This window comes from Cololabis saira, chromosome 3, assembly GCF_033807715.1.
Source record: "Cololabis saira isolate AMF1-May2022 chromosome 3, fColSai1.1, whole genome shotgun sequence".
NCBI lineage: Eukaryota > Metazoa > Chordata > Actinopteri > Beloniformes > Belonidae > Cololabis > Cololabis saira.
In genome coordinates, this window is record NC_084589.1 from 16,398,089 (window position 1) to 16,418,392 (window position 20,304).

The 20,304-nt window shown below is 39.2% G+C and overlaps 1 protein-coding gene across 3 annotated transcripts in view; it reads left to right on the forward strand.

Annotated features, from left to right (window-relative positions):
• The first annotated feature begins 5,180 nt into the window (after positions 1 to 5,180).
• The window catches only part of cmtm8b (CKLF-like MARVEL transmembrane domain containing 8b), a 57,551-nt gene continuing 42,427 nt past the window's right edge, over positions 5,181 to 20,304 (forward strand). The window contains exons 1-2 of one of the 3 annotated variants that reach the window (XM_061718251.1): positions 5,181 to 5,330; positions 8,590 to 8,729. The gene's annotated coding sequence lies outside the window, so the exon portion shown is untranslated. Of the gene's footprint in view, positions 5,331 to 8,314; positions 8,730 to 20,304 lie in introns of those variants that run through there. The other 2 variants (XM_061718249.1, XM_061718250.1) reach the window with 2 other exon arrangements.

The following is a 20,304-nucleotide window of genomic DNA, read 5'->3' on the forward strand; positions in this document are numbered from 1 at the left end:
TTATCAGAAAAAAAAAGAAATACAATTTTGCTTTAGTGTATGTAGCTGAGAATGGAGACGAGAAATATGTACATTTTCTGTCAATTTAAATAATAATATCAGGCAAGTTAATGTCTTTCTAGAAGTTACACAGTTTCTAAACATCACAGACACCAAAAGATCTTCAGCTACAGCTGACGATCCTCACATCCCACCAATTCCATCTTTTTTTTCTTCAGTCAGTAAAAACTTTAAGGTCTTTACAGTAACTGTGACACCCCTCCCCTCATCCTCATTTGATGATTTCAGACACAGTCAAGATAACATATATAAGTGTATATGTGTGTGTGTGTGTGTGTGTGTGTGTGTGTGTGTGTGTGTGTGTGTGTGTGTGTATTTACGCACACACAGACACAAGCACACAACAATCAATGCAATCATTGATCTGTGTTCTCTTCTGCAGCATGATGATTCACTGCCTGCCATAACATACGGTCTGAGCCTCCAAACCTCAACCACCACAAATATCTGTAGCATCAAACACACTCACATACACACACACACACACTAATCAATGCCAGCATCAGCAGCGATCTTTGAATGAAATGCAATATTAATTTGTTTAAAGCAAAAAATCTGTCATTCCTAACAAAATCCCAGAGCCACACTCTGTGGAGTCCTGTGGAAATGACAACTTCACATCAGTGGCCCTGTACAACATTATAGTATTTTTTACAGCAGTTGGTGTCACAGTTCATTCTTCCGTAAATGCTTTTCTTTCCTTGGCATTTAAATGTTAATGTTACAGAAACATTTATTTGTCTCAACAACACATCCCTTCAAAATACTTGATTCTTGCATTGATTGGTCAGAGGAGGTCTGTGTCTCCTCCCTTTTTTATGGTATATACCAGAGTTACCTGTTATCTGTTTTTGTGTAAGTTTTCATTTAAGAAGTGGGGCCAGAGGCAGGTGAAGTGAATGTGGATAAAAACAGAGGTGGCAAAAATACAAAATAAAATAAAAAATAAAAAAATAAAACAATCCAAGCCATAATTAAATGTTGATGTGTCTTTTTAACTATCCGTTCATCTAAAATCCAATTATCAGCCTCCATCACAGTGCTTCTCATGTATTAAGGAATAATAATAAAACCATACTATCATGTCCTTAGGAAAAGATTTCAGAGTGATTATAATTATTTGAAGACCTTCTCTGAAACCATATCAAGCAACCTTTGAAGGCAAACACTTTTCTCACTTCTAGATCACTATAATCCAAAATCAGAAAGAAATTAAAGAAAAGAAAAAAGTTCAGATTGATAGTTACTCCGGTATATCTAAAAGGAACCTCAAGGATGTTTTTTTTAATCAAAAATGCATTAGCCGCTAATTCACTCCCCTTTTTATTTTACTTTTTATAGCTAGTATGAACATATAATGCAATAAGACAATTGGAGACTTAGGAACTGCTCCACGATTAAATGCTTTAGTTCAGAGTAAACCTTTTACAGTGACTATAATGCTTCACATCACACATTTCTTGCTAACAGGCAACACTTCCGAGATGAGGACAGTAAACAAAGCACAGAAAGAAAGAGAAGAACACAAACAAACAGAGCAGGTACTCACTCAGGTAGATGTAGGAAATTCCCTAAAAACACATCACTGAAATGCAGAAGTCTGTCTGCTATCCTGTCAGGGTGCAAGCTAGTTGCCTTGGCCCTGGCTGGGTGTTATTTGTGAGCCAAATCCTTAAAGAACAAGAAGCTTTCTCTGTGCCTAAACCTGCCGACAGACAGGGGGCTTTGAAGGCCCCCAACTGAGCCCGGCGCAGAGCTTTGAAGCCGACTGAAAACTCTGCTTTATGGGACCAAATGAAAGCGATGGAAATGGGGGGAAAGTTAGAAAAAGCAGAGAAACATAGAGCGCTGTTGCTGTTTTTATCTGCTTGTTCACAGTTGTGAGTTTTTGTGTAGTTTAATGTTTAATTGAGCAATTATTCTAACTTTGTCACTTCTAGAGGAATATGTGAAGTCCTTGGTACCACATCTGCCAGTAAATGCTGCTTGTGCTTTCACACGTGTGCTTTTAAGCTGCAGGGACAATTAATTGTGATTATATTCCGGTTAGCAGCATTTTTTTTTATAATAATAAAAAAAAAAGAACTAATTAATCACCAAAACACAATGACATGTATTTCTTAAGTATAATATGTTTAAAAGCTGCATTTATGTTCAGACTATCACAGCCTAATTAAAAATCCTTGGTTTTAATGCAAAATATCAGTAGGAAATGGGTTCAATATGAACCTTTACTGACATGTTTAAGACCACCATTAAATCGAAATGTGCATATTATTTGTTTTAGGGCAATCCGCATGCATTTAAAACTATACAGAAACCAAACAAGTAATTAAAAGATGATTTCTTGCATAGAAGATATACATCAAGAATAGCTGGACACAATTAGATGTAGATTTTTCAGCAGTGTCAAAATCCTCGACAGCAAAATGTTGGTTTGTAATTCCTGCAATGAAAGGCCACTATTCCTCAGGAAGGCCATTTCCTGCCAAATACAGAAAACTAAAAATACAATCATTAAGTCATTCATTTGGAAAATTTGTATTTATTCACACAGATTGATCGTTTGGGATATAGAAATTTGGAATAAACAAACAAGAAAATAAGGAAAAAGAAAAAAAGAAAAAATATCAAATGGCTACAGAAAATGCCATTTCTAAGATTTCTGTTTCTATGATAATAAATTAAAATTCTATGGACATTTCTATTTAATCGCAGCATATTTTTTTGCATCAATCCCCAGATTTGTTTTTTCCCCCAATTCTTTTAATCTCAAAGGCAGCTATTTTTCAGCCCTTTTGCGCAACATATGAAACCACACTTTTATGGTTTTTAAGCATCTCAACTTGAGAATAGAATATTGCAATAAAGTTTTTTTTAATTCTTAATCAATTTATTCATTTTGTGAAAAGCTTACTTTTGTTTGTCATTTCTATCACCCTGCCGTTTGAACTGCAGCTCTGAAAAACAATTCTGGTGCCAAGAGTCATCCATGACACATCATTGCCACGGTGCTTTTTATGTCCCTCTGTCTAATTAATTATCAGGGAAAACAAACAGTCCCGATTTAAACCGAAGCATTCTCAGGATGTTCAAGATGCTCTTTGGAAACACAGCTGCAATCAGATCGTCCGCTCTGGATTCTCAGAAATCCATTTATCACTTTCTCCCTCTTTCTTTCTCTTTCTCTCTCCTTTCAAGGAGTCCTTTAGGAAGACACAAACCATCTCCAGCAGACAAAACAGTGGACAAGCCTCTGTGATGTCCTGACTCATTCTGCGCCTCTCCTTTCCAAAGCCTTGGGGCCGACGCAATGGGACCCAAAACCAACACGCACATAATGGGGCCTTGTTGGAGTTGCCCTAATGTTTCTAATGTTATGTAAATGAGATGAGACGAGGGCAGGAAGGAGAAGAGAGGAGCGGAGCGGAGGAGGAGGAGGGCAGTGGGAGTGTTTGTGTGTCCGAGGAGGCTGCTAAGCTCCCATTACCAAGGGATTAGGCAAATGCTGCTGTTGTATCGATGCTGGTTCGACAGTGAACCGCCATCCCTAATCCCCTCCCTTCTTCTCCCTCCGACAACGCCTCGTCAACGCCCCCTCTCCTCCTCTCCGTGTAGTCCTCCCCCACCTCAATCTTTTCTTGCAGATCTTCAGAAACTTTGTGGATCCCAATCTTCATCGCTCCCCTCCTGCTACTCAGACATGAACATCAACCCGAGCTCGTACAAACTCAACCAAAAAAAAAAAGACAAACTCAAAAAGATACTGCAGGATTTACTTGGTTCACAGCCAGAGTAAATTTGTCTGTTCATTGATTTCTCTGACATGCAGTGTGTGCCTCTTTGTGCATATGTGTGTGTGTGGGTCTGCATGTGATGATCGATATTGAAAGTCAGAGTGCCTTTCTGGTTTGTCTGTGATGTGATTGCCTGGAGTTTGAGAGTGAAGCTGTGACCTACTGGCTCCTGAGTGCATCAGCTCTTCAGTTCGCTGCTCCTCAGACGCCGGGTGATGCAGGAGGGGCCGCTCTCTGCTCTCTGGTCCCTGGACACACCGGTGGCTCCTGGAGACATCGCTGCTTCATCATCCTGAGAAGAGAAGAGAAGAGAAAACATCATATTCTATTTGTAGATTTGCTGTCTTCCATCAAACTTTTGCACTACTTCATATCATATAATTTTTTTCAAAAATATATATAGAAATTATTGATACAAACTACACATTTAAACAGTTTTATTAACATATTTATATAGTTTAATTCAAAGGAAAGTTCTCAAAAAGCTTTAAATAATTCATTTTCATTTTTTATGCTACTTGCTGTAGCTAAGAAGTCCAGGCTACATGTGTAAAATAATGTAACATAAGCGACATATCTAAAGCTAAAAATACAGCACTGATGAATCTCTGCATGACTTCACACTAATTATTTAACAAAGCTCAGGCTGGAGAATGCCATCAAGAAGTGAGATAGCTATTCAGAGACCAACTAGCTGTGCAATGTTTGTGTCAGTGTGAACACGTGTGTGTGTGTGTGTGTGTGTGTGTGTGTGTGTGTGTGTGTGTGTGTGTGTGTGTGTGTGTGTGTGTGTGTGTGTGTGTGTGTGTGTGTGTGTGTGTGTGTGTGTGTGTGTGTGTGTGTGTGTGTGTGTGTGTGTGTGTGTGTGTGTGTGTGTGTGTGTGTGTGTGTGTGTGTGTGTGTGTGTGTGTGTGTGTGTGTGCTGGGATGTACGGTGACACAGTTGCAGGCAGAACTTGGAATACTCAATTATCACATTTGCACATCCAGAGAGAAGCCGAAAGGCTGAGCACAACAGGCTGTGTGAAAACACACACACACGCGCACACACACGCACCCACACGCACACACACATGCACACCGCCCCCACACATCTCTGGAACTGCAGGCCCCCTGCTGAGAAGCTCAAACACACCAGCTGAGGGTGGTGGGGCGGTGGTGGTGGTGGCTGTGGTGGTGTGAGGAGGATGAAGAGGAGGAGGAGGAGGAGGAGGAGGAGGAGGGCTGCTGGTTGTGGAGAAACATGAGGCTGGTGAGTGACATTGAGACCAAGGTTAAACACAAACCATCGGCTGCGTTCTGTTTTAGGCCGCACGTTGTCGGGATGGCAGCAGCAATGCGTCAAAATGCGGCCGCCTCGAACCGTGACGCCCGCAGCAGGAGTGCTGCTCGGAGTTCTGACGGAGCACTTCTATGGATTTATCCCCAGCTGCATCCCACTGCTTTTCTTCCCGCCATTAAGAACACAGTCATGTGAGTTTTCCAGGTAGATTTCCCTCCGTTTGCATGCTACATGTCACATTTGTCGCCGGAGGCGAAAGGGCAGCCCTCCTCCCTCATGGCTGCACATTAAAGTTCTTGGGTCAACTTGAAGTCACTAATGACAGTAACTGTCTTGTTCTGATGTCTCACACGTTACCCGCTCGACTTTAAAAGACCTGACTCAATATGAGATGAATTATTGCATCTTATATTGTACTTTCCAACATTTTGTAACAGTCAACTTCCTTCTTCCCCACTTTTCTGTTTAGTCACATGTTAAAACAAAGTTTAATTCCCACTGAGAGTCCATGATATATTGAAGCTTTACAATAATCAGTCACTTATAATTTCCTCTCTTTTCTGGAGTGTTATTTGCTAGTAAATGGCAGCATTCACAGCGTGATTAAAGACTGAGATTAGAATGATTTGAATGCTGTGAAGAGACGATTAAAATCACCTTACTGTCTGAAATTTCCCTTTACATGTAAAAATCAAGCAGCTGTTCTCAGCACATATAGAGGACATTAATTGTTACAAATCACAATCCGAAATGCCGTCCAGACAGAATAGGTTTTTGTTTTCAAGACTGGGCAGCGAGGCGGACCAGAAGTGCAACACGTTTCATGAACACTGTTCATGCACTTAGCAAGTATTTTATAAAAGAAGAGTTTAAATGCTTTAAATGTATCCATTCAAGAGAAACGGCTTTTAATTGTTACTAAGGAACCCTGAAAAAAAAACTCTGGATGAGTAGTAGCACCTAAACAATTCAAGTATAATATTGACAAATAATTAATTTAAACAAATAATTATATATATTCACGCTCTACAAATCGTGCAACAGTCAGGACAGGAAGAGAAAACAAGCCCCTTTGTATGAAAGTAGTGACTGTGCTTTTCCTGATATATTTGTCTTTTTAATAACTATAAGTTATACATTTGATACAAGTATGGGATTTATTGCCAATATACACAAGTATAGCAAATACCTCCTACATAATATCTATGATTTCAAACGACAGATGAGTGAGGGGAGCTTCTTCTTTACTGTTTGCAAATAGATGAGCATTTATACCCTTTCCCGTCTGATTCTACTGTAAAATCAAGAAGGTCCACGTGGCGAAGAAGAACAGCTCAGTGTGGTGAACTATCAGCTCTTACGTTCGGAGTGGTGCTGCTATTTAAAGTGTCGTGGTCGGTGGCTCAGACGAGAGTGACGCTACCGACCTGTAAAAAAACTAAAACGCATGCTGCACGTTGTATGTGTGTGTGCTTCACATGTGTGCATGTGTGTGTACTTCACGTGTGTGTGTGTCCGAGCTGAGTCAAGACTTTGACTCCACTGGTATGTCGTGTGGAGGGACGGGGGAGGGGGAAGTTGAGGGAGAAACATGTAACTTCATATGGTCACTGTGCTGCTACGACGCTGACAACACCTTTGGTTACACCGGCGTTTGTCACCTTTGTTTCTTCACACCGAATCAAACAAACTTGATGTAATTCGTCCTTACAGGCAGGAAGCTGGCGTTTCAGTCAGAGGTTTGACAAAGACAACAGCAGCATCAGTTCTGCTCTGCCGGGACTTTTCTTTTACACAACTACAGCAGTGACCCCCCCAAAAAAAACAGAGCGAAGACACACAGGTATCTCCAGAGCAGCAGGTGTTTTCAAGCACCTATTGCACTATATCACTACTGTCAATGTCATGACTGCACTGACAGTTTCACTTTCCATGTATTTTTATCAACAATTTACAACCCATTTTAAAAATGTTGTGCCTGCTGTTTAAGATGTAAATAAACAGAAGTATTAGGTATTATGGTGGCCGTGTTATACTGATTTCCACCAATCTTGTGTTGATCTTTGGTACCATGGTACCCAGTATGACTCCACAAGGCCATAAACGTTCTTCACCGACGAACACTGACAATCAGGGGAGTCACCTCTGAAATATGAGAGAATTCGGCCATGGACATTTAGTATTAGCTCAGTTAGCGTTGGTTGAATTTCTCCAAGTCTGTTCTGATTGCGTGCAGCGGGACACCGTGACCTTATCAGGACATTCTTCTCTAGCTCAAGTAAAGCAGAGCTATTATGCTCACAAAGTTCTCACATCCGAGGCTCTGCCAAACTTTTGAGCCCCCCCCGCCACATGTAGGATTTTTTTATTTTTTATTTCACCTTTATTTAACCAGATAAAAAAGACCCATTGAGGTCAAGACCTCTTTTCCAAGGGTGACCTGGCCAAGGAAGGCAGCAGCACACGTCCACACACAAATAACAGCAATCACGAAATAAACATTAAAATGAGAGTGCAAACTGTTTAGCAAATAAAGTGCAATAGTGGTGACTTCAGTAATATGTAAAAAAACAACAACTTCAGAAATAATTAAAAATTTAAGAACACGGGCACATGTAGTTTAAAAACACAGGCACTGCCGAAAGGATTCTCGTTGTCGGTTTTTAAGAAGTGAGCGTAAGGCTTCAAATGAAACAAGTTCAGGCATTTTCAGTTCAAGTTGGAGGATATTCCACGCAGAGGGTGCAGAGAAACTAAAAGCTTTTTTCCCTAAGTTAGTCCGAACACGAGGAACAGCCAGGTGCAAAGTGTCATTCGACCTTAAAGCATAATGGCTTTTAGTTCTCTGAAGAAATAAACATAAATAACCAGGAACCAAGCCAAGAAGAGCCTTATAAATCAGAGTCATCCAGTGTGTAAATTTTCTAAAATTCAGAGAAATAATAGAATAGAATAGGATAATAGTTTATTGTTATGACGTGGTATAATAAAATCCCTTTATGTATTCTTGCACTGCGGCACTCAAGCGGCAACCTGTTCCAGTTTGTTTTTTCTTTCAAACTTCATGAGATTTTTTTTCACTGAGGTTTTCTCCATTTTCTACCATGCTGGTTTTGATGTTGTTCTGCCAGGACTTCCACCAGTAATACCAGCACTTTATAACATCTCTTATGATGAGTATCCATGACAACGGAGAATTGCTTACATGAGAAAACAGCAGACTGAACTTTCCAAAGACCAGTTAATGATCAAAAAATACCCAAATTGCAGGTAAGTTGAAGAGAGCAGGAGAAAATGGAGGTTCTGACCACTTTCCCCTCATCATCAGGGGGACTGTGAGATTGGAGGGCGGGATGAAGGATTTTTCAGCAGAAGTTTAATTCTCATCAAGACTTTCCTGTAGGAGCATGATTTGAACTCCAGCAGCTCTCTTCTCTTCGTGGATTTCAGACACTGCAGGTGGACTAAAGAGTTCAGACAGACTGACAGCAGTGGGGTAGACGTGCCTGCAGAGCTCATTAACTGCAGGTGTAATCCAGGATGTTACTGTGAAGGAGTATCTCTGCGTCCCGACTACTGAACTATTAGATGTAAGTTTCCATTCATGCTGTCCACTCCAAACATGAATGCGTGCTGCTTACAGATGCTCCATATGATGTCAGCGCTTCAGTTGTTGTCAGGCGACAAACACAAACGTCTAGCTCATTCAGGATGATGTGGAGATTTCAACTACACTTATTATCCAACAACTTTTCAATGTAAACTTCTTTTTTTAAGTTTCTATTGTAATTTACACCCCAATGATATGATTTCCCTCTGGAGATGAATAAAGTGTTATTCAGTTCAATTCAATTCAATTAAAACCCTACAGAGATAACATATAAAAGGTTGAAAATGACATGTTTCATTCAATATTCTTTTTTAAAAGCAATACATTCATTTTGAAACTGGTGTCAGTATCACATCTACAAAAAGTTAGAAAAGAACCATGTTTACCACGACTTGCATCATCTTTTCCTTTAACAACACTTCTAACGACTGAAGAAAAAAAAGTTATTTTAGTTTGAAAGGGACATTTTCTCATTCTTGCTTGGTATCGGAATTCAGCTTGTGAACATTTCAGGACCTCCAGGAATGTGGAGGTAATGTACCAGTTCTCAGGCAATGACAAACCTCTAGTGCAGATGGACGTGATTAGCATTCAGAACAGAAGAGAAGAGAAGAGAAGAGAAGCCAATAGAATAGAATACAATAAAACAGAATAGAATAGAATAGAATAGAATAAAAAAGAATAGAACAGAATAGAATAGAATAGAATAAAAAAGAATAAAAAAGAATAGAATAGAATAGAATAGAATAGAATAGAATAGAATAGAATAGAATAGAATAGGCCTTTTGTTCACACTAATTGCTGCTGACATATGAACAGAAAGTGATTTGACGTCGTGCTGAACTGAACATGGTCTTTCCATCGTCCTGGCAGCAACAGATGTTCTAACCTTTTCATGTACATCATGTAGCAGAGTGGCATCGTACAAGTGCACGTTTTGCATGGTCTATGGTCTCCTCATTGAAATGTGAAAGTTTTGATTTGTCAAAGCACAGGACAGTTTGCATTTCACCTCTGCCTATCTTAAACAAGCTCAAAGCTATTCAGTATTTGTTTTCAGCCCTGTCCTTCGTCACCACTGCATTTGACTTTCTTTGATGTGTTTTTTTTTTTCAACCAAAGATGATACTTCTAATTAGTGTCTCTATCCAACCAAATTTTATTGCTAGCATAAAAAAAGCATATATTTATATTTGGCTATTTTCTAATTTATTTATTTTTATTATTAAGCTTTCATGCAATGTCCCAACTTATTCAGAGAGAGGGTTGCACATTTACTACGACTCTCTGATCTCTAAATTAAAGTGCACTGGACATGGTAGAAGAGTACAAATATATGGTGAGTACTAATAAGCGAGTGCTCGATGGCTTTGATCTGGCAGCCTTAAAAAAAGAAAAAAAACTGCTATAGTTTGTTTTTTTAAGTATTTTTCCAAAAAGCACTTTTTCTTGAAATAGGTTGGACATTGTTATAGTCAAGGACGGATGTCGAGGACAGGATGTCATATTAGAATATTAAGAATTTCTGGATACAACCAATGATTATAATTAAAAAAACGAAAGAGAAAATGAAGCTACTTAAAGAGTAAACTGCCTGTCCTTGTATTTATTTTTATGAACCACAGTTAACATCACCGCATTAACTGAAGTGAGTGTTGATTATATTGATGCAGCTAAAAGGTCCTGCGAAACAAACATCTTCTTTTCTTTTATAAGGCATTCTGTATTTGCTTTGCTGAAGATTAACAAAGGAAGCAGTGAATTTGGAGCATTTGGAGAATTTGACCAGCTCTTATCTTGGCTGCCACTTAAACCATGAACTCATTTCACTTATTAAGGCACCGTCAATAAAATCTTAATGAATAACCTTTTGTTCCCGCTAGTGCAGGTAAACAAGGATACAAGCAGGGAATAAACTGGTGAGTAGCAAAGAAAGTGTGGAAGATATCTGGGTTCTGTCCTTATTTATTCCAGACACATGCCTCTGTATTGTTTGTGTCCATGGACGTTAGCAAGAGATTGACACTGAAACCTTCGCTGATCCGACTATTTTGACAATTCAGCACTGAGTTGAAAGAGCAGATGATTTGTTTGTGAGTCTACATAGCAACTTCTTTTTTTCTTTCACTCTGTTGAAAAATGGCTCAACATAAAGCAGTTCTGCCCCAACACCTTTCTGTGCTCTTGTGCTTTTGGTCCTTAATCTTATTTTTCTCCAGTCTCTTCCTCCGTTTCAACACTGTAACAGCCATCCACCTGAACAAACACCAGCATCTTCAGGAGATGACGGACTTGCTGGTGTGTGTAGTTTGCAAGTTTTTTTCAGTCAAGTGACGTAAAAGTGGATCCCAGCCAGTGCAAGTTTTTTTATTCTCCTAGCAAGACTGCATAATTTTCTACATACGGATGCCAGAGCAAATATTGTTGCATCTACCAGAGCCTGCAGCGCAGGCAGCATCCAACAGCCATCCATAATGATGGGCTGCAGAAGCTACACAATCTTGGCTGGAAGGCCTCGGCGTCTCTAGGTGCTGGTGGGAAGAGTCAGGAAGGATGTGCAAGGAAGCTGGAGTGTAAAAGTAGAAGCTCATTTATGAAGTGATTAATTTTTGAAGTCTCCATTAGGATTAACTTACATGTAAATGTAGTTTTCAGTTTGGATCAGATGCATTCATTTAAGGATTTTTTTTTTTTTTTTAAGAAACCATGAACCATTTGTTAATTTTATTTTGAGCATTTTTGTGTTCATTAAAGTGTATCTTTAGTTTACTATTTATCTTTGTATTGATCGGTTAAGGCAGGCTTTTACTTTTGAGGGTAATGTTATGTCTGTCCACTAGCGTGTTGGGCACAGACCGGATGATTTCATACGATGGGGGCTCGCAGGAGCCTGTGTGCATTCAAGGTGCGATGCTTTTCAGTGTGCGTCTACCCTTGTTTGTGTGCATTCAAACCTGTGTGTATCTACAAGGATTTTCTTTTTTTTACGGTACATTAAAGATGCACAGACACATCCACGGCAGGAGAAAGTCAAGAGCTTGGGTAGCAAGAAAAGAGCAGATGCCTTATTCTGTTACAGGAGAAAGCTTTTTACCTGAAGACGTGTTGCCGTGAGTAGGAAAAGCACCTGTGTAAATAATGAAATTAATAATGCCTGAATTCAGCTGGTTCGGTTGGAGGCCTCTGGTATATGCTGTCTTTTTTTAAATCAAACATGCAACCCAGCAATAAACGTGCCCTCCATTGTGCATTTGTGCACATTCACACACACTGGCGTTAAACGTGTTCACTCTGCTGCCCATTAGTTTGACTGGAAGAAAAAAAAAAAAAAAAATGCAGCCTGGCCTGAGGACATAGGAAATATGAACAAGCAGCTCTGAAATTAAACATCAGTGGAAAATAATTGAGTCCCTGTAAGGAACATAATTAAAGGTAAGGCAATAAAGGAAGAACAGGCCCACTGCTGAAAACACTTGAAATGAATTCTGGTTGGCGAGGAATCTTTCAGACTCTCTCAGATAAGCTGCTTGTAGGTATATCGTGTAAAAATATAAGAGAGTTTAAGTTCACTTTGGAACCAGTATATAAAGGAATTTGCTGCATTTTTTTTGTTTGATTTTTGGTTTTGCACACTTCTAAACCTGAAATCTAAAATAAGCGTAATGATATTTTTTAACAGTTTTTACTGGCATAATTTCTGACGATTTAAAAAAGGAAAATCTAAAAAAACATGCAATGGAGAAAGCTTTTGTGCATCTACAGATCACATGACGAACCAAAAACAGCTCCAGTCACTTCTCTGTAGGAGATGGCCCCATCGGCCTTGATTCACATCACTGTGAAAAGAGGAATTCATCCTACTGTTTTGAATCCTCTGCTCGTCCATGAAAACGTAAGCAATGACCTCCCAGATATCCGTCTGATGTGACGGGCTCCACATATAAGGGGCTGCCTTGTGTTGCAGAAATCTATGTCATTTTTTAAGTAAAAATAAGTAGATGTCCAGAAGAGTTTCCAGACCTCTATTACCTTTGGAAGGACTTGAGCTTGAGACATTTAGACATTTGTTTCAACATTTAGAAATACTGATCAATGAAATGGAAACACGGTAAGAGAGAGGAATCTTGTTGTTTCAAGAAAATAAACATTGGTTAGATCTTCAGCAACAACAACAAAAGGCTTTAAGCAGCTCAGATTAACAGTATTGTAACAAAGTTGACAACACTGACTGAGCTCAGAGTGTCTGGACTTTGCCAAATAATGTCCATTTTAAAGCTGTCGATCTGGCCTTGTTCAGTCTGGCTCTTGTCCATCAGTCTCCTCACCTCACAGCTGATCCAGTGAACTCTCCACAGATTCCTCCGGCCAACTGAGACTATTGCACCTGAGTGTGCGTCAGGTGTGGTTGTGTGAGCCCGTCCAAACTGGTTTGTCAGATTGGGACTGAGTCAAAGAGCGAGATAACCAGTGTGTCTGTGTAGTGAGGCGCATGTAAAGAGGTCATCTTTAGTTTTTGGCATCGTGCAGCCTGGGAAACAGCAGAGTGGGGTCAGGTGTGCAACCTCCCGCTTAGCCTGCCCACTTAGCCAGGAATGTGTGTGTGTGTGTGTGTGTGTGTGTGTGTGTGTGCGTGCATGGGGGTCAGCTGCAAAAGATAATGTGAGAATTTGGGGATTAGCTGCGATTTATGTGAACCATTCACTGCATTAATGGGGTGTGGAAGAAAATGGCAGCTAAAACCATCAGTTATTCTCACAGAAGATGAGGCAGGTGTTAACAATTACACTGTCTTTGCTTCGTACCTTGTGTGGATGCTTGAGGCTGACAGGATGAATCATGTTTCCACTGAAGATGGACTGCATGACTGCTGCACAGCGCTGCGTGAGTGTGTTCCACGAAACTGTGGCTGAATGAAAGTGTAGCCTGCAGTAACTCTGCGCAGCGCCTGCAGATAACGGTCTTTTTGTGCCTCTGTTTACCTGCCCAGTTTGCACGCAACCTGCAGCCTTGTTGCGTTATCTTACTTTATTTGTTTTTTCCTCTGACACACACACACACACACACACACACACACACACACACACACACACACACACACACACACACACACACACACACACACACACACACACACACACATTGAAATCTTTTTAAATCTCTCTCGTGCTGACCTTGTTCCAAAACTGACTGTACTTACAAGCTCCGTGTTTATTCGGCTGAAAATGGGACTCAAGAGGATAGATGTGTGTTGTTTTTTTTCTGTGATATTCTAAATAATTCTAAAAAACAGATTTTTTGAGCACACACTATTTTGGCCGATCCCAATGTGTTTTTGTGTCAGCTTTTCAAAATCAATAAATGTTTGTGTACAGCTGTTCAGATGTGCATTTATTAAACTCGTGATAATCCAGTATTTCTCTCTTGCTGATCTTTATCCGAAAATCTTTAACCAGGTCTTTTCTTTAACACCTGCCCTGTGTGGGGCTTCTGTCAATAAGCTTGTCGATAGCTTCAATGCTAAAATGTTAAATGTTATAGATACTATTGCTCCCATTAAAGTGAAGGTTATCTCTGGAGGGAAGTCTCCATGACAAGATTCCACACTGGTGAAAAATTGAAAAAGAGTGTCGGAAAGCTGAGCGCAGAAACAAAAACAAATTTTGAGGTTTATTATTATATCTTATGATTTTTATAATTTACAACTCAGGATTGCAAGAAGTCCTACTTCTCTGACACCAAAAACAGTCTTAATGTCTTATTTGCTACAGTTGACACTAACAAACCGTCCTGTGTCAGATGCAGCTGAACTTCATCCACCGGCAATGACCAAATTACCAAAAGTTTGGGCCCTTGAGTTTGTTTTTTTGGTTTTTCCTGAATTGCAGTGTTTTTAGTTAAATAAATAACTTTCTTTTGGGAACACCTGTTGCCTCTGTCTCCTGCATCTCGGTCCAACACCCCAATCGTGACAAAATCATGCTTTCATTTATTTATTTTTTCTACTATGTGATGATGTTTTCATGTTTCTGTAAATCACTTTGAATCACCTTGTTGTTGAATTGTGCTATTCAGGACTTGTCTCTATTTAGTTAAGTTTTTTTTTAAAAAACGTTTATTTATCTACTGTGATTATAATCTCCTGTGTCTTGTTGTCTTCACCTGTCCTAATTTTAACATTGATTAATACTGTGGATAATTTAGTGCTTTAACAGAGTACTGCCTTAACTACTGCTTCATCCATTGTTTTAGAGTCTTTGGGCTGTTTATGCTAACCTATGAAGCTAATTAATATTACTTTAAAGTTATTTTGATCAAATCTGCCCAAATATCCTTAGTTTAAAGGTTGCTACTGAATCAACATGGTTATGCATGTCATATTTTATAGCTGGTATAAAGGATTTTCCACATTATATCGTTTTTAATAAATATATTTATACATATATAATTTAGAAATGTGATGTAAGCAATTTAACGCTTTTATAAAGGGGAAAGCAACATACTGTTATACACAGTGTAAAAAGGTTTTTAAGCAAAAGCAGAGAAAAAACAGTGTGCTCCTAAACAGCTGCCCGCATCAGAAATAATAACTGTGCTTATACCAAGTATAGCTGTGGGCTTCAACATATTTTGTAAACATTTAAATGTTAACCCAGAGCCTGATGCATGTACTCACACTAACCTGTACATATGCACCGCTGACCATTGTAATTCACAGAGCTGATTTTAGAGTCTGTTTGGGCTCTGGGAAAATTTACTAATCAACCTTATATAATAAATTATCTGACACTAACAAAAAATGTAAAAGGAAACACTTTTTTTTTAAATTTCATATTTGTCTTGTTTCCAAAATAAAATATAAACATCAAAAGTGTGCAGTTCAAAAAATACAATTTGAAAGGCAAATTGTATGCTGTCAGTTTAAGAGAAAATGTTAGAACTCACGGATATCAGGACGACAAGTACGTGGAGAGGCTGGTGTTGTTTCCTCCTGGTCAAAGGAAGCAGGATATGGAAGGTCCATTATTCCTCTACATGATGGTAACTGTCCACGTAGAATATCATGTCACAAGAAATCTATAGAGGATAAAACATACAACACACTAAAGAGGAAATCTTACAGTTCCCATTATCCGGATTTGGAGGGGGTATCCTACTATCTTCTGATGCTGGAATAACAAACTTTAAAAATTATCCTTAGGAGAGACAATCAAGTGACAATGCTTATAACAATAACATGCTAATAATGCAATCTTAAATGTTGTTATACCATTAAATTGCTCAAATGCAACTTTTGAATGTTCTTTGTCACAGTTTTCCCTATTCTTCTACTTACTTTATTTCATTGTGTGCAAATTTCATTTCATTATACAGGGGTAATATCATTTATAATATATTTATATATATATTATTATATTTATAATATATTTATAATATTGAATACAGAAGATAAAACTATGTGCTGAATCCTGCATTATGAAACTGGGTTTACATTTACAACACAATACAGGACATTAATAAATACAGTTTTAAGAAGTGTAAAGCATAGAAATGAAAATAAAATATGAACACCACTGGCACACAAGGCACAATTATTTCCATCCATGAACCTTATTTCGAACCTAATTTTCTATTTTTTTTTTTTTTTTATTTCTTGGCAATTAATTCTATAACTTAGCACTGTTAGCTTGACAGTTAAGTTTCTCAATCAACATTAGGCAGACTCAGCTGTGCTGAGTTAAATTAGTTTATGTATTATCTGCACTACTTACCACTTTCTGGGGGCCCTTTTTGCTCCTCTTGTTTTTTTATTCTTCTTTGGTTTCTCAGCTGGACAGCTTCTCTTCATGTTGATACTCTCTCAGGTTTGTTTCCTAGACGCTTAAACCTGAATTATGGTTCTGCGTTAAATCTGCGTTAGGCTTTTAAAAAAAAAAAAAAAAAATCTGCGTTAGGCTCTGCGTTGGTGTAACGCGGAACCATAAATCAGCCTTTACCTGCAAAGTAGATGCGGGACCTCTTTAGGGAGTTCTCTGCCTGCCGACCGCTGTCATTGCAAATTCTCCTCATCGTCACTGCTGTGTGATTCAAAGTTGGTCGGCCCTCGGGGGCCCTCGGGGGCCCTCACCTGGCTCGGAGTCCCAAGGATTTGCCTGTTAGCAAAGTTACCTCTGATAATTCAGTTTGCAAATACAACAATTTGTGTTTTTAACATACCAAGTTTTAGATTTAAAAATACGGGAAATTTTCCGCTGCTGTCCCACCAGCCCCACCGAGGTACAGTATCTTACATTTTAAGACAGATTTACGAGAATGTTTTATGTGCTCAGAATCTTATAAGTCAACCTTTGTTGACACTGAAATGCTGTGGACATTACTATGTATGTAATTCCTATAATAGAGTCTCAGTAAAAACATAAATGGGAATTAAAGCACATTTATTTATTTTAAATATTTTCAGTTTATATACACATTATTTGTCTTCAAGTGAAACATTTAGATCATTTTCACTCGTGGCTCTCGGTCCTTCCCCCGTGAGAGACACTAAAATCACAGTTACAAATCTTTCTGAGCCCCATCCCGCTCCTCTTTAGGAAAATAAATTTGGTTTCCCATTTTTAGAGATATTTAAACAAAGTCTTCGCTTTTTGGGCAGAAATGTCTTCCCTATCGTTACCATGGATGTATTAATTAACCATCCATCCATCTGATTTGTTGTTCCGAGTTTACTCCCGTTGTCGCCACTAACCTCGCGAGAACTGCCACCCAGGGTGCAGCAGGTGGCAGTTCTGGCAAGGCGAGTTACAATTCAGTTTGCAGTTTTAAAATTATATTATAAAACAGGAAATTTACGGGAAACTACTAATACGGGACGGCAGCGGGAAAGGGGTCAAATGCGGTAGTTTCCCGGCCAAAACGGGAGACTTCAGTTGACAGAAATGTTCTTATCTAAAGACAGTGGCTCCCATTTCACTGAAACCCCACTCAAAATGTCAAGGTGGCTGTAATTTTTGATTTGGTCAAATAGTGAGACTCAGTCATCAGCAGGTGTTTTTAGACCAGACCCCGCTGTTATCCCCGGATGATGACGGCATGTTTTACACACATTTGGCAACGTAAACACAAGGCGTGCTATTGACTCCCCAGCGCCTGACACTTAGTTGAGGAGAGGGAACAAGATTTGGGAGGCGTATCCAGTGATACTACGTAACATGGCCGCCCGCTGTCTGTCTGGTTGGCCTCACTGGCCAACATAAGAGCTGGGTAATACAGAAGATGGAGCGGGTGGCAGATCCATGCTGAATAACAAATGGAATTTGCTTAGCAACTTCCCCCAAATCATGTTGCAAATAAATGACCAGCAGTCTCCCTCTGCCACTTCTGTAGTTGTTCACTTTTTAAATTAAAGCATCTAAAGAAGGAGCTTGCGTGGGGCTACTTAAGTCTTTGTGGTTCCGGTGAAAGTTTTGAGCACAGCAATTGCTGTCACAGGTATGGTTTTGTTGAGGACCCAAATGCAGGAGAGCAGGAGCCAGGAGTTGCAAAAACTAGGTTTATTAATCCAAACACAAGAACTAAAAGCGCTGTAGAGCAGGATTAACAAAAACCAGGATCATGAACAACAACAACAAAAACCAGAGGAGACATCGAGGGAACAAACAGTACGGACCGACCGGGAGAAGGGGAATGACAAGACTAGATATACACAGGGGATAACGAGACACAGGTGCAGACAATCAGGGAAGATGGGAAACAGGAGGGACAGAACTGAAACTCAAAAACTGGGGGGAAGTGTCAAACTCTGACAATTGCAAGCTCCAGTTAGACTTCATCCAGTTCAATCACTGTTGGTAATAATACAGAAAAAATATTTAAGAGGCCATTTTATTACAGCTTAGCTGATAATGAAATTGGCCTGTAAAATATAAAGATCCTTGAACTTCAGGTTACTGTCAGTCACAGTGGAGGAGGAGTTTAGGAAATACAGATGTGTATGTAGAACCTTCTTTTGAAATTAGTGAGATGCAATTTTTAAATTCACTGAAAAGCTGTCTTGTAGGTTATTCTTTGTTGTTTTTTTTAAGCAGTCAAATGAAACATTTAGATTTGGAAGTTGTTGCTCTGAAGCCACAAAATGCTGTTTAAGGTTTGAACTGTGCTGCCTTGGGCTGCAAAAACAAAACCAGTGGAAATATATCAGAGACAGCAGAACATCACCAACAGGAGGAAGCTGCCAGAATAACAGGAGGCAAAACAAATTGATCAAGTCTGGAGCCGATGTAAAGTTTCCAATGACTGAATGAATTCTGATACTGCTAAATACAGCAAAGTTGATTGTATGGCTCTTCATAGTCTCAGCAACAGCCCATGACATGAGGAAACAAAGGAGTTTTTTGAATTACAAAAGTTGTGTATTCTGCAAAGACTGAGTCAGTCACCAGGCCTCAATCCAGTAGAGTAGTGTTTCATCCACTAAGAACAAAACTAAAGGCAGAAAGACCCACAAACAACAACTGAAGACAGCTGCAGTAAAGGCCTGGCAAAGCTTCACAAAGGAGGAAAACCATTCTTTGGTGATGCCCATGGACTGCAGACTTCAGGCTTTTTTTTTCCTCTTCTACATTTGTGTTGCTGAAAGAGAAGACTACATGCTAAAGAGTTGGAATTTCTCTTCCAGCAATTTGGATTTGAATACCCTCAAATTAAAGCTGAAAGCTTGTAGTTCAAACCCAAATACATAACTGTAACACGCATATGCCTTCGTAAACGGCTTAAACAACAAAAACAGTGACAGTGGGCAAATATTTATGTCCCCAGCTTTACTTTAACCATCATAGCAGCAGATAGCGGGAGTGTGTCATTATTAGATACGTTCTGCTCCACAAGATTGTTCTCATTGTTAAAAAAGCAAACAGGGATCAAAAGTTTAAGCAAAATTATTATTTTTTTTTTATAATCACTATGTGTACACAATTAAAGACAGCTTTTAGTGTTCAGACTCGTTAACAGCAGAGAAAGATTTATATATCAACTATGAACATGTTTATTTTAGAGCAGGACTGGCAAGCATCACAAAAGGCTTTGGCAATTTTTAGGTCTGTTCATTCCTTCATCTGTTCATAATGAACTTTCTCTCAAGCAGAAAAAGCTGATTCCTAAATGGAAGTTCTGTCTTTAGAGACTGCGGCTCTTAAATTAAACAAAGATCCTGTTCTTTCTCAGTGTGAGGAACGGAGCAGGTCAATATTCCATCATCTCTGACTAAACAGGAAGTGGAATGGTTAATGCATGTGATGGAACTTTGTCTCGCTTAAACACACACTTTTCCTGAGTGCTGTGGACTTTTTGCTGTTCCAGGTTTTTTTTTTTTCCTTCTTCCGACGAAATTAGGGCCTTTTTGCCCCCCTAAACGTGGCCTCAAAAGTCACCAAATTTTGCACGGAAGCCAGGCCTGGCAAAAAATTTGATATGCATTCATGGCAAAATGGCTCAACAGCGCCCCCTAGAAAACTTTGTGCCTCAAGCCCCACAATACGGTTTGATGTACATGCATAAAA